The 16010-nt window shown below is 39.5% G+C and overlaps 1 pseudogene; it reads right to left on the reverse strand.

Moving 5' to 3' along the window:
- Positions 1 to 11175: 11175 nt before the first annotated feature.
- Positions 11176 to 12164, reverse strand: LOC138441650 (large ribosomal subunit protein uL18 pseudogene; annotated as a pseudogene).
- Between the last annotated feature and the right edge of the window lie 3846 nt (positions 12165 to 16010).

Genomic DNA, 16010 nt, shown 5'->3' on the forward strand with positions numbered 1-16010 from the left:
AAAGAACAGCCAAAAAAGAGAGAGAAATTGGAAAACATAAATTAATGAAATGGAAGCACTGACTATGAAATAGAAAAAGTGAAACAAACTAGATAAAAGCAAAAGATCATCATATAGTCCAGTTGTTTTTAGATACAGATACTCATTAGAATCACATCTGGAGCTTTGGAGAAAAAAAAACAATACCTGGGCATTTGTATTTTTCAAAAAAAAATTCCAAGACAATTTTAACATGCATCTATATTTTTAAAAGTGATTACAGGTTTTTCTGTTAAATGGTAATTTTAGTGATATAGAATTCTATTATTTTACTACTGACCGATCATGACACAATGATATTAAAAGGAGTACTAGTTACTTAATCACAATAGTAAAAGACAATTATCAGTTTTCACAATTAATAGCCAGACCAAAAAAAAAAAAAGATAATTAAATTTCAAACCATAATGGAAACATGATAAACCTAACAGTATAAAATAATTACATACAATTTGGGGTGTTAAGTAGAGTGATGTGGTAAGTGGAAGTGCATACATGTACATATTTTCATTCACCTAGGCAGTCTATGCCTTTCGGTTGGTGCATTTAATCCATTTATGTTTAAGGTAATTATCAATATATATAATCCTATTACTATTTTCTTCACTGTTTTGGATTTATACATCTTCATAGATCTCTTCCAGAAGGTTGACATTTTTAAATTGTTGAAAGAAAATTAAAACTGTCAACTAAGAATTTTTTATCTAGAAAAATATTCTTCAAAACGGAAAGCAAAATTAAGACATTTCTAAATAAATGAAAGCTGGGGGAGTTCATTGCTTTACGAGAAATGCTAAAGAGAATTGCTCTGGCTGAAATGAAAAGACATAAACAGCAAGTCAAAGTCATATGAAGACCTAAGAAACAGTGGTAAAGGTAACTAGACAGGTAAATATAAGATAGCATATTTGTATTTTGGTTTGCAATGCCTCTTTTTCTCCCTATATGATTCAAAGTACAAATACATAAAACAATGGTTATAAATCTATCTAACTGAGCACACATGTATAAGGATGTAATTGGTAAAAGTAAATAAATTTTAAAATGGGAGGGATGGAGATATACAGGAGCAGAATTTCTGTATTCTATTCAAGAGAAGTTGGTATTAATTCAAACTACATTGTTATAAACTTAACACGTTAATTTTAATCCCCAAAGCAGCCACTAAGGAAACTAACTACAAAATACACAGAAAAGGAAATGAGAAGAGAATCAATAGTACACTATGAACTATCAATGGAACACAAAAGAAGGCAGTATTGGAGGAACTGAGAAGCAAGGAGTAGAACATAAGGAAATATCAGAAAAATTGCAACAAAAATTCTTTCTTATTAGTCATTACTTTAACTGTAAATGAAATAAATTCTTAAAGGTATAGGTAGCAAAATGGATTTTTTTAAAAATGTGATTAATCTATATGCTGTCAACAAAAGATTCACTTTAGATTCAAAGATACCACCCCAAACTGAAAGTAAAAAGATAGAAAGCAACATTCTACACAAAGAATAATCAAAGGAAAATGGGAGTACCTCTACTAATATTAGACAAAATAGACTTTAAGCATAAAATCCTACAAGATGATGCTATTTAAGTGCTGCAGTCAATATGCCAACATTTGGAAAACTCAGCAGTGGCCACAGAACTGGAAAAGGTCATGTTTCACTCCAATTCCAAGGAAAGGCAACGCCAAAGAATGTTCAAAGTACCACACAATTGCACTCATCTCACATGCTAGCAAAGTAATCCTCAAAATTCTCCAAGTCAGGCTTCAACAGTACATGAACTGAGAACTTCCAAATGTTCAAGCTGGATTTAGAAAAGGCAGAGGAACCAGATATCATCTGTCGGATCATAGGAAAAGCAAGAGAATTTCAGAAAAACATCTACTTCTGCTTCATTGACTATGCTAAAGCCTTTGACTGTGTGGATCACAGCAAACTGTGGAAAATTCTTCAAAAGATGGGAATACCAGACCACCTTACCAGACCATCTCAGGAGATGCCTCCTGAGAAATCTGTATGCAGGTCAAGAAGCAACAATTAGAACCAGACATGGAACAACTGACTGGGTCCAAATTGGGAAAGGAGTACGTCAAGGCTGGGCTGGATGAAACACAAGCTGGAGTCAAGATTGCTGGAAGAAATTAATAGACTCAGATAGGCAGATGACACCACCCTTATGGCAGACAGAGAAGAGGAACTAAAGAACCTCTTGATAAAAGTGAAAGAGGAGAGTGAAAAGCTGGCATAAAACTCAAAATTCAAAAAAATGAAGATCATGGCATCTGGTCCCATCACTTCATGGAAAATAGATGGGGAAACAATGGAAACAGTGACAGACTTTAATTTCATGGGCTCCAAAATCACTGCAGGCTTATAAATTATGACTGCAGCCATGAAATCGAAAGACACGTGCTCCTTGGAAGAAACGTTATGACCAAACTAGTTCAGTTCAGTTCAGTTCAGTCGCTCAGTCGTGTCTGACTCTGCGACCCCATGGACTGCAGCATGCCAGGCCTCACTGTCCATCACCAACTCTCGGAACTTGCTCAAACTCATGTCCATTGAGTTGGTGATGCTATCCAACTATCTCATCCTCTGTTGTTCCCTTCTCCTCCAGCCTTCAATCTTTCCCAGCATCAGGGTCTTTTTCAATGAGTCAGCTCTTTGCATCAGGTGGCCAAAGTATTGGCGTTTCAGCTTCAACATCACTCCTTCCAATGAATATTCAGGACTGATTTCCTTTAGGATGGACTAGTTGGATCTCCTTGCAGTCCAAGGGACTCTCAAGAGTCTTCTCCAACACCACAATTCAAAAGCATGAATTCTTCAGCACTCATCTTTCTTTATAGTCCAACTCTTGCATCCATACATGACTCCTAGAAAAACCATAGCCTTGACTAGATGGACCTTTGTAAGCAAAGTAATGTCTCTCCTTTTTAACATGCTGTCTAGGTTGGTCATAACTTTTCTTCCAGGGAGTAAGCATCTTTCAGTTTCATGGCTGAAGTCACCACCTGCAGTGATTTTGGAGCCCCAAAAAATAAAGTCTTCTACTCTTTCCACTGTTTGCCAATCTATCTGCCATGAAGTGATGGGACCGGATGCCATGATCTGAGTTTTCTGAATGTTGAGCTTTAAGCCGACTTTTTCACTCTTCACTTTCGCTTTCATTAAGAAGCTCTTTAGTTCTTCAATTTCTGCCATAAGGGTGGTATCATCTGCATATCTGAGGTGACTGAAATTTCTCCTGGCAATCTGGATTCTAGCTTGTGCTTCATCTAGCCCAGCGTTTCACATGATGTACTCTGCATATAAGTTAAATAAGCAATATGACAATATACAACCTTGATGTACTCCTTTCCCAATTTGGAACCATGTTGTTCCATGTCCAGGTCTAACTGTTGCTTCCTGACCTGCATACAGATTTCTCAAGAGGCAGGTCAGGCGGTCTGATATTCCCATCTCTTTTAAAATTTTCCACAGTTTCTTGTGATCCACACAGTCAAAGACTTTGTCATAGTCAATAAAGCAGAAATAGATGTTTTTCTGGAACTCTCTTGCTTTTTCCATGATCCAGCAGGTGTTGGCAATTTGATCTCTGGTTCCTCTCTCTTTTCTAAATCCAGCTTGAACATCTGGAGGTTCTCAGTTCACTTATTGCTAAAACCTGGCTTGGAGAATTTTGAGCATTACTTTACTAGCATGTGAGATGAGTGCAATTGTTCGGTAGTTTGAGCATTCTTTGGCATTGGCTTTCTTTAGGATTGAAATGAAAACTGACCTTTTCCAATCCAGACCAGCTTAGACAACATATTAAAAAGCAGAGACATTACCTTGCCAACAAAGGTCTGTCTAGTCAAGGCTATGGTTTTCCCAGTAATCATGTATGGATGTGAGAGTTGGACCATAAAGAAAGCTGAGCAATGAAGAATTGATGCTTTTGAACTGTGGTGTTGGAGAAGACTCTTGAGAGTCCCTTGGAATGCAAGGAGATCAAACCAGTCAATCCTAAAGGAAATCAATCCTGAATGTTCATTGGAAGGACTGATGCTGAGGCTGAAACTCCAGTATTTTGGCCATCTGATGGGAAGAACTGACTCATTGGAAAAGACGCTGATGCTGGGGAAGATTGAAGGCAGGAAGAGAAGGGGCCAACAGAGGATGCGATGGTTGGATGACATCACCAACTTGATGTACATGAGTTTGAGCAAGCTCCGGGAGTTAGTGATGGATAGGGAAACCTGGCATGGTGCAGTCCATGGGGTCGCAGAGAGTCAAACATGGCTGAACAACCCAACTGAACTGAACTGAACTGAACTGAACTGATGTTTATCAGCAAAGTGATGTCTCTGCTTTTTAATATGTCCTCTGGGTTTGTCACAGCATTTCTTCTAAGAAGCAAGCATCTTTTAATTTCACTGCTGCAGTCACTATCCATAGTGATTTTGGAATCCAAGAAAATAAAATCTGTCACTGTTTCCACTTTTTCTCATCTATTTGCCATAAAGTAATGGGATATAATGCCATATTCATTACTTACCCAGTTTTGAACCAGTCCATTGTTCCATGTCTGATTCCAACTGTTGCTTCGTGTCCTATGTACCAGCTTCTCAGGAGACAGGTAAGGTGGTCTGGTATTCCACCGTTTGTTGTGATCCACATAGTCAAAGGCTTTATCATAGTCAATGAAGCAGAAGTAGATGGTTTTTGTGGAATTCCCTTCTTTTTCTATGATCCAACAGATGTTGGCAATTTGATCTCTGGTTCCTCTGCCTTTTCTAAATCCAGTTCATACATCTGGAAGTTCTCAGTTCAGGTACTTCTGAAACTTAACTTGAAGGATTTTCAGCACAATCTTGTTAGGATGTGAAAAGAGTACAATAGCACCCAAGTCTGAGCATTCTTTGACATTGACTTTATTCAAGATTAGAATGAAGACTGACCTTTTCCAGTCCTGAGGCCACTGCTGAATTTTCCAAATTTGCTGGCACATTGAATGAAACACTTAAATAGCATCATCTTTTAGGATTTTAAATAACTCAGCTGGAATTCCATCACCTCCACTAGCTTTTTCATAGGGATGCTTCCTAAGACACACTTGACTTCACATTCCAGGATGTCTGGCTCTAATTTAGTGACCACACAATCGTGGTTATCTGGGTTATTAAGATCTTTTTTGTATGTAGTTCTTCTGTGCATTCTTACACCCCTTATTCACTTCATCTGATTCTGTTAGGTCCTTGCTGATTCTGTCCTTTATTGTGCCCGTCTTTGCATGAAATGTTCCCTTGGTATCTCTAATTTTCTTGAAGAGATTTCTAGTCTTTCCCATTCTATTGTTTTCCTCTGTTTATTTGCATTGATCACTGAGGAAAGTTTTCTTATCTCTCCTTGCTACTCTCTGGAACTCTGCATTCAGTTGGGTGTATCTTTCCCCCTTCTCATTTGCCTTTCATCTCTCTTCTTTTCTCAACTATTTGTAAGGCCTCCTCAGACAATCATTTTGCCTTCTTGTATTTCTTTTTCTTAGGGACAGTTTTGATCATCACCTCCTGTACAAACTTATGAATCTCTGTTCGTAGTTCTTCAGGCACTCTATCAGTTCTAATCCCTTGAATCTCTCACTTCAACTGTATAATCATAAGGGGTTTGATTTAGGTCATACTTGAATGGTTTAGTGATTTTTCCCTACTTTCTTCAATTTAAGCCTGAATTTTCCTATAAGGCAAAATGGTCTGAGTCATTCAACTCCAGGTCGTATGTTTGCTGACTGTATATAGCTTCTATATCTTCAGCTACAAAGAATGTAATCAATCTGATTTATGTACTGACCTTTTGATGATGTCCAAGTATAAAGTCATCTGTTGTTGAAAAGGGGTGTTTGCTATGACCAATGCATTCTATTGGCAGAATTCTGTTAGCCTTTGCCTTGCTTCATTTTGCAAGGCCAAACTTGTCTGTTACTCCAGGTATCTCTTGACTTCCTACTTTAGCATTCCAATCCCCTATGATGTATAGGACCTCTTTTTTTTTTTTTTTTTGGTGTTAGTTCTAGAAGGTCTTGTAGGTCTTCACAGAACTGATCAGCTTCAGTTTCGTTGACATCAGTGCTTGGGGAATAGACTTGGATTACTACGATGTTGAATGGTTTGCCTTGGAAACAAATCAGGATCATTCTGTAGTTTTTGAGACTGTTCTCTGTGGGGAGTGACCAAATTAGCCAAGATGGTGTGTTCAGGCTTTCTCACCCCATGTTTTGTAAATAATGATTATGTAACAACTGAGATCACTTACAGCACTGTGTGTGTGCATCATGAGGTACTTGCCTGGTCATGGGCTACTTTGTGCTGCAAGGATATATGAGTCTCCACCTAGAAAGTAGTGGCATTTGCTGTTGCGTCAGTGCCGTGTCCATTGGGTCCGCCACTAGAGGAGAGAATATAGTGTGCCTACTGCTACAGCTGTTGCATCAGCAAGGAGAGGAAACTGTTCATGGCTGCTGTGCCAGCCAGGAGAGAGGTTGTGCTAGGTTAGGTTATGCTGTGGCTGCTGCTACGGCTGCTGCATCAGCCAGGAGGGAATAAACATGTCTGCGCTTGCTATGACTCTTCGATTTTTCTTCCAGCTTCCCTGTTTGCACCTTGTCTACGTTGAGTTCAATGAACAGTGCAGACAGTGTGAATAGCTTGAGTCACAAACAGGATCATCCATACACGACCAGTTACTGCATTTCAGACTCTCTTGTTGATTATGAGGGCTACTCTGCTTCTTCTATGGATGCTTGCCCACAGTAGTAGATATAATGGTCATCTGAATTAAATTCACCAGTTACCATCCATTTTAAAATTCACTCAGAGCCAGGTCAAAGATGGCGGAGAAATAGGACGGGGAGACCACATTTCCCCCACAAATTTATTGAAAGATCATTTGAATGCTGAGTAAATTCCACAAAACAACTTCTGAATGCTGGTGGAGGACACCAGGCCCCCAGAAAGGCAGCCCATTCTCTTCAAAAGGAGGTAGGACAAAATATAAAAGACAAAAAGAGAGACGAAAGAGTTAGGGATGGAGACCCACCCCAGGGAGGGAGTTATGAAGAAGTTTCCAAACACCAGGAAACCCTCTCACTGGTGGGTCTGTGGGGAGTTTTGGAATCTCAGAGGGCAACATAACTGGGAGGAAAACACAAAACAAAAAACCCGCAGATTATGCACTTAACCTCAACTCCCAGTGGAGAAGTAGCCCAGATGCTTGAGTCCACCAACAACTAGCAGGGGCTGAACAGGGAGGTGCTGGCTGCGTGCTTAGGGTAAGGACCAGACCTGAATGCCCTGAGGACAATATGAGGGAGCTAACATGAGACAGCAACCCAAACTGTGGGATAACCAGAGAGAGGAAAAAAAGAAAGAGAGAGAGAACTTTTCCATGAAAAGATCTAAGGCACAGTCCGGCCCACTCACAGAACAAAGGATTGAGCGAATGTCCTGCTGGAGGAAGAGAGGCAGGCAGGCGACAGCCAGAGCCAGAAGACGAGGGACAATCTCGGCCGCAGAGACAGCATCCTCCACCAAATTGTGAGCAGGCTCCCCAGTTGCTAACCAAATCTTCCTGGGATCCTGGACTGTTGGCATCTGCCAGGAGGGTCTCAGTCAGAGATCAGCCCCCCAGAGGAGACACACAGCACATCTGAGACGGTGCTCTTACTGAGCACCCAGGAAACTGAGGAGCTGGGACTGGGGAGGTGATAAGATGCACTGTCCACCTGGGAGAGTGCACTCCCCAAGTACCTAGTCGCCTGAGCTGCTCAGACCTGGGAAGGGCACAAAAAGCAGGCCCAGTGGAGTCTGTGCCTTTGTGGAGTACCCGAGAATCTGAACCTGAGTGGCTTAGACCTGGGAAGTACACACAACCCAGGGCCCGCTTTAGACAGTTCCCATGCAGAGCAACCTGGAGCCTGAGCAGTGTAGACCTTGAAAGCACACACCCCAAGAGTGTGGAAAACCCAGACACGTCAAGCACTCCCCACTCACACCAGTGATATTTATTAGCAGTGTTCATCCCTCCCTGCAGCACAACTGAACAAGTGAGCCTAAATAAATGACCACCTTTGCCCCGTTGTATCAGGGCAGAAATCAGACACTGAAGAGACTCGCAAACAAAGGAAGCCAAAATAAACAAAGAAGAGGGAACTGCTTTGGAAGTGACAGGTGCAACATATTAAAACCCTGTAGATAGCATTGACTACATTGGAAGGGGCCTATAAATCTTGAGAACAAGTATAAGATGGAACAAGGAACTATCTGAAACTGAACTGACCCTACACTACTCTCAACAGCTCCAGAGAAATTCCTAGATATATTTTACTATTATCATTTTTTAATTTTTAAGTTATTACTCCTTTAATTTTCATTTTATAACCTACTATTACCTTGCAAAAAAGACCCCATTTTAAAATCAAACTTCATACATATATTTTTTATAAGTTTTGTGATTTTGTTTTGTTTTTTTAATACTGTATTTTTGAGAGTCTAACAAGGCTATGGTTTTTCCAGTGGTCATGTATGGATATGAGAGTTGGACTGTGAAGAAGGCTGAGCGCCAAAGAATTGATGCTTTTGAACTGTGGTGTTGGAGAAGACTCTTGAGAGTCCCTTGGACTGCAAGGAGATCCAACCAGTCCATTCTGAAGGAGATCAACCCTGGGATTTCTTTGGAGGGAATGATGCTGAAGCTGAAACTCCAGTACTTTGGCCACCTCATGCGAAGAGTTGACTCATTGGAAAAGACTCTGATGCTGGGTGGGATTGGGGGCAGTAGGAGAAGGGGACGACTGAGGATGGGATGGCTGGATGACATCACAGACTCGATGGACATGAGTCTGAGTGAACTCTGGGAGATGGTGATGGACAGGGAGGCCTGGCATGCTGTGATTCATGGGGTCGCAAAGAGTCGGACACAACTGAGCAACTGAACTGAACTGAACTGAACTGAACCTCTAGATTTTTAATCTTTGCTTTTTGGTATTTGTTATCAATTTTGTACCTTTCAGGATCCCATCTTCAATGCCCATTTTTACTTAGGGGTGTGATTACTGGCTTGATTGCTCTCTCCCTTTTGACTCTCCTTTTTCTCACCCAGGTCACCTCTATCTCCTCCCTCACCCTTCTCTTTTCTACCCAACTCTGTGAATCTCTTTGGGCGTTCCAGGCTGTGGAGAACACTTAGGGAACTGATTACTAGCTATATCTGTCTCTCTCCTTTTGACTTCCCTTCTCCTCCTGGTCACCTCTATTTCCTTCCTCTCTCTTCTTTTCTCTGTGTAACTCTGTGAACCTCTCTGAGTGTTCCAGACTGTGGAGAGCACATAGGGAATTGATTACTGGCTAGATTGCTCTCTCCCCTTTTGATTCCCCCTCTTCTCCTCCTGGTCACCTCTATCTCCCTCCTCCCTCTTCTCTTCTCCATGTAACTATGTGAACCTCTCTGGATGTCCTTCACTGTGGAGAATCTTTTCACCATTAACCTAGATGTTTTATCATCAGTGCTGTATGGATGGAGAAGTCTTGAGGTTACTGTAAGAATAAGACTGAAAGCCAGAGGCAGGAGGCTTAAATCCAAAACTTGACAACACCAGAAAACTCCTGACTCCAGGGAACATTAATTGACAAGAGCTCATCCAAAAGCCTCCATACCTACACTGAAACCAAGCTCCACCCAAGACCCAACAAGTTTCAGAGCAAGACATACCATGTTAATTCTCCAACAATGCAGGAACATAATCCTGAGCATTAAAACACAGGTGGCCAAAAGTCACACCAAACCCACGGACACCTCAAAACTCACTACTGGGCACTTCATTGCACTCCAGAGAAAAGAGATCCAGCTCCACCCATCAGAATGCCAATACAAGCTTCCATAACCAGGAAACCTTGATAAGCCATTCTTCCAACCTCACTCAGGGAGGAATCTCCACAATAAAGAGGAACCACAAACTTCCAGCATACAAAAGGCCACCCTAAACACAGCAATATAAACAAGATGAAAAGCAGGGAAATATTCAGCAGGTAAAGGAACATGATAAATGCCCACCAAACCAAACAAAAGAGGAGGAGATAGGGAGTCTGCCTGAAAAAGAATTTAGAATAATGATAGTAAAGATGATCCAAAATCTTGAAAACAAAATGGAGTTACAGATAAATAGTCTGGAGACAAGGATTGAGAAGATGCAAGAAAGGTTTAACAAGGACCTAGAAGAAATAAAAAAGAGTCAATCAATAATGAATAATGCAATAACTGAAATCAAAAACACTCTGGAGGGAACCAACAGTAGAATAACTGAGGCAGAAGATAGGACAAGTGAGGTAGCAGATAGAATGGTGGAAATAAATGAAGCAGAGAGGAAAAAAGAAAAAAGAATTAAAAGAAATGAGGACAACCTCAGAGACCTCTGGGACAATACTAAACACCCCAACACTCAAATCATAGGAGTCCCAGAAGAAGAAGACAAAAAGAAAGGCCATGGGGAAATACTTGAGGAGATAATAGTTGAAAATTCCCTAAAATGGGGAAGGAAATAGCCACCCAAGTCCAAGAAACCCAGAGAGTCCCAAACAGGATAAACCCAAGGCAAAACACCCCAAGACACATATTAATCAAATTAATGAAGATCAAACACAAATAACAAATATTAAAAGCAGCAAGGGAAAAACAACAAATAACACACAAGGGGATTCCAATAAGAATAACAGCTTGAGAGTCAATTCCTAGGCAGATTGACAAGAAGTCCAGGGGTCCCCAAGGAGAGAGGGGTCTGGAGTTCTCAAGGACGAACTTTTTTGTCCCTCTACATTCCTTAGGATTGTATCCTGCTTGAGGACAGTCTCGGGAAATCCTGGCTAATCCTGTTATTTTAAGGTGTAAATTATGGGAGTAGGTCTAGTGAGGTCTTTACAACCTCCAGACATTCTTTTGACTCGCTGTAATAACTAATTAGAGAGTATATAACTCCATGGCTAACACTAGCAAGAGGGTACTTTCTCTACCCCCTTCTGATGCCTATGTCAGAAGCTTTCTCTATCTCCTTTATACTTTAATAAACCTTTTTTTTTTGCTTATTCAATAAGTTTATTATTGTCTTATCTGAAAAAATCTTGATAGAAAATTGTGGTTTGGTTTAATTCTCAGCAGCTTGTTCCTGAGCTCTAAGGAAGCTTGCCTTCTTCTGAGCTACCCGATCTTTCTTCTGGGCAAGTGACATTTTGGGACGGTTCCACCTCTACTTTTTAACTTCTTTCTTAGGCTTCTTCTCATACACTGGCTTCTCTCATATTGCAGCATGAGCTTTCTTATCCATCTCTCCATCATGTCTGGAGTTACTTTATGTTGTTACTTGTTCTTTATGTACTGAGAGAATTGTTTCTTGTAAGCATCTTCGTCTTCTTCAATCAGGTAATGCATGTAATCTACAACGTTTTGCCCCATGATGTGCTCTTGGTGTGCCTCAGCACTGAATTCTTTGCTTTCTGAATCATAACCAGGGAACCATTTGGTACTGTGAGGGATAGACAAGCCTCCATCGACAGCTCCCTTTAGGGCCCCAAAAACTTTATTCCCAGTAGTAGTTCTGGCAAGTCCTGCATCCAAGTAAAAGGTGAAGTCACCAGGTTGACCATCAATGCTTTCCACATTGTATTCATCACCAGTCACCTCGACTTGGCCTTCATAAATTTTGTCCATAACAAACCTATTAAGAAGCCTGTGGGCCAGCAGCAGGCCAGTACAATATGTGGCAGCATAATTTGTCAGGCCAACCTTAACACCATATTTTGGGAGTTCATGAGCATAAGCCGCACAAACTATCATATCTCCTATACGGGCATAAGGAACCTGACAAATGATATCTCTGTTCGTTACATGAACAATCATTCTGTATTTAGGTGTGTTGTACTTATTTTTATCTTGGATTACCAATCGTTTCCGAGCATAGTAGTCAGTTTTGCCCTCTCACCTTCTTCTGAATTTCACTTGGTATCTCTTGAAGTAGGCCTTGTTCTTGACAACTTTAACAAACCCCATCCTGCAGAACAGAACCCCAACTCCACGGCTTGCCACAGAGCTGCAGAACCAGCATGGCTCCGGGGGTGAGGGGGGAAGCTATACTTTAATAAAACTTCATTACACAAAGCTCTGAGTGATCAAGCCTTGTCTCTGGCCCTGGATTGAATTCTTCTCATCTGGAGGCCAGGAATCCCGGCATCTTTTCCATGGTTCAACAACAACCTTTCAAGCTAATCTTTTAATAGAAACTCTTCAGGCCAGAAGGGAATGGCAGGACATACTTAAAGTGATGAAAGAAAATAACCTACAATCCAGATTGCTGCACCCAGCAAGGATCTCATTCAAATATGAAGGAGAAATCAAAAGCTTTACAGACAAGCAAAAGCAGCACCAAACCAGCTCTTCAACAAATGCTAAAGGATCTTCTCTAGACAGGAAACACAGAAAATGTTTATAAACTCGAACCCAAAACAACAAAGTAAATGGCAACAGGATCATACTTATCAATAATTACCTTAAATGTAAATGAGTTGAATACCTCATCAAAAGACAAAGACTGGCTGAATGGATACAAAAACAAGACCGCCATATATGCTATCTACAAGAGACCCACCTCAAAACAAGGGACACATACAGACTGAAAGTGAAGGCCTGGGAAAAGATATTTCACGCAAATGGAGACCAAAAGAAAGCAGGAGTAGCAATACTCAGGTCAGATAAAACAGACTTTGAAATAAAGGCTGTGAAAAGAGACAAAGAAGGACACTACATAATGATCAAAGGATCAATCCAAGAAGAAGATATAACATTTGCACCCAACATAGGTGCACCGCAATATGCAAGGCAAATGCTAAGAGTATGAAAGGGGAAATTAACAGTAACACAATAATAGTGGGAGACTTTAATACCCCACTCACACCTATGGATAGATTAACTAAATAGAAAATTAGCTAGGAGACACAAACTGTAAATGATACAATGGACCAGTTAGACCTAATTCATATCTATAGGACAATTCACCCCAAAACAATGAATTTCACCTTTTTCTCAAGTGCACATGGAATCTTCTCCAGGATAGATCACATCCTGGGCCATAAATCTAGCCTTGGTAAATTCAAAAAAATTGAAATCATTTCAAGCATCTTTTCTGATCATAATGCGGTAAGATTAGATGTCAACTAAAGGGAAAAAAAAACTATTAAAAATACAAACACATGGAGGATAAACAACACAGTTCTGAATAACCAACAAATCACAGAAGAAATCAAAAAAGAAATAAAAAATCCATAGAAACAAATGAAAATGAAAACACAACAATCCAAAACCTATGGTATTCAGTAAAAGCAGTGCTAAAGGGAAGGTTCATAGCAATACAAGCTTACTTCAAGAAACAAGAGAAAAATCAAGTAAATAACCTAACTCTACACCGAAAGCAACTAGAAAAAGAAGAAATGGAGAACCCCAGGGTTAGTAGAAGGAAAGAAATCATAAAAATTAGGGCAGAAATAAATGAAAAAGAAACAAAGGAGACCATAGCAAAAATCAACAAAGCTAAAAGCTGGTCCTTTGAGAAGATAAATAAAATAGACAAACCATTAGCCAGAATCATCAAGAAAAAAAGGCAGAAGAATCAAATCAACAAAATTAGACATGAAAATGGAGAAATCACAACAGACAACACAGAAACACAAAGGATCATAAGAGACTACTATCAGCAACTATTTGCCAATAAAATGGACAACTTGGAAGAAATGAACAAATTCTTAGAAAAGTATAACGTTCCAAAACTGAACCAGGAAGAAATAGACCCATCATAAGCATAGAAACTTGTAATCAGAAATCTTCCAACAAACAAAAGCCCAGGACAAGACGGCTTCACAGCTAAATTCTGCCAAAAATTTACAGAAGAGCTAATACCTATCCTACTCAAACTCTTCCAAAAAAATTGCAGAAGAAGGTAAACTGCCAAGCTCATTCTATGAGGCCACCATCACCCTAATAGCAAAATCAGACAATAATGCCACAAAAAAGAAAACTACAGGCCAATATCACTGATGAACATAGATGCAAACATCTTTAACAAAATTCTAGCAAACAGAATCCAACAACATATTAAAAAGATTATACATCATGACCAAGTGGGCTTTATCTCAGGGATGCAAGGATTCTTCAATATTCACAAATCAATCAGTGTGATATGCCACATTGACAAATTGAAAGATAAAAACCATATGATTATCTCAATAGATGCAGAGAAAGCCTTTAACAAAACTCAGCATCCATTTATGATAAAAACCCTTCAGAAAGCAGGTGTAGAAGGAATATACCTCAACATAATAAAAGCCATATTTGATAAACCCACAGCAAACACTATCCTCAATGCTGAAAAATTGAAAGCATTTCCCCTAGAATCAGGAATAAGACAACAGTGCCTACTCTCACCACTACTATTCAACATAGTTTGGGAAGTTTTGGCCACAGCAATCAGAGAAGAAACAGAAATAAAAGGAATCCAGATTCAAAAAGAAGAAATAAAACTCTCACTGTTTGCAGATGACATGATCCTTTACATAGAAAACCCTAAAGACTCCACCAGAAAATTACTAAACTAATCAATTAATATAATAAAGTTGCAGGATATAAAATTAACACACAGAAATCCCTTGCATTCCTATACACTAACAATGAGAAAACCGAAAGAGAAATTAAGGGAACAATTCCATTCACCATTGCAACAAAAAGAATAAAATACTTACGAATATATCTATCTAAAGAAACAAAAGACCTATTATAGAAAACTATAAAACACTGATGAAAGAAATCAAAGAGGACACAAATAGATGGAGAAATATACCATGTTCATGGATTGGAAGAATCAATATATGATTAAATCTATGAAAATGAGTATACTACCCAAAGCAATCTATAGATTCAATGCAATCCCTATCAAGCTACCAACGGTATTTTCCAGAGAACTAGAAAAAATAATCTCGCAATTTGTATGGAAATATAAAAAAACTCGAATAGCTAAAGTAATCTTGAGAAAGAAGAATCAAACAGGAGGAATCAACCTTCCTGATTTCAGACTATACTACAAAGCTACAGTCATCAAGACAGTATTGTACTGGCACAAAGACAGAACTATAGATCAATGAAACAAAATAGAAAGCCCAGAGATAAAACCATGCACCTATGGACACCTTACCTTTGACAAAGGAGGCAAGAATATAACCATGGAGAAAGACAATCTGTTTAACAGGTGGTGCTGGGAAAACTGGTCAACCACTTGTAAAAGAATGAAACTAGAACACTTTCGAACACCATACACAAAAATAAACTCAAAATGGATGAAAGATCTAAACGTGAGATCAGAAACTATAAAACTTCTAGAGGAAAACATAGGCAAAACACTCTCTGACATAAATCACAGCAGGATCCTCTATGACCCACCTCCCAGAGTAATGGAAATAAAAGCAAAAATAAACAAATGGGACCTAATTAAACCTAAAAGCTTTTGCACAATGAAGGAAACTATAAACAAGGTGAAAAGACAGCCTTCAGAATGGGAGAAAATAATAGCAAACAAAGCAACTGACAAAGAATTAATCTCAAAAATATACAAGCAGCTCTTGCAGCTCAATTCCAGAAAAATAAACGACCCAATCAAAAAATGGGCCAAAGAACTAAACAGACATTTCTCCAAAGAAGACGTACAGATGGCTAACAAACACATGGAAAAATGCTCAACATCACTCATTATCAGAGAAATGCAAATTAAAACCACAATGAGGTACCATCTCATGCCAGTCAGAATGGCTGCTATCCAAAAGCTTACAAACAATAACTGCTGGAGAGGGTGCAGAGTAAAGGGAACCTTCTTACACTGTTGGTGGGAATGCAAACTAGTACAGC

The sequence above is a fragment of the Ovis canadensis genome, chromosome 5 (assembly GCF_042477335.2).
Source record: "Ovis canadensis isolate MfBH-ARS-UI-01 breed Bighorn chromosome 5, ARS-UI_OviCan_v2, whole genome shotgun sequence".
In the NCBI taxonomy this organism is placed as follows: Eukaryota; Metazoa; Chordata; class Mammalia; order Artiodactyla; family Bovidae; genus Ovis; species Ovis canadensis.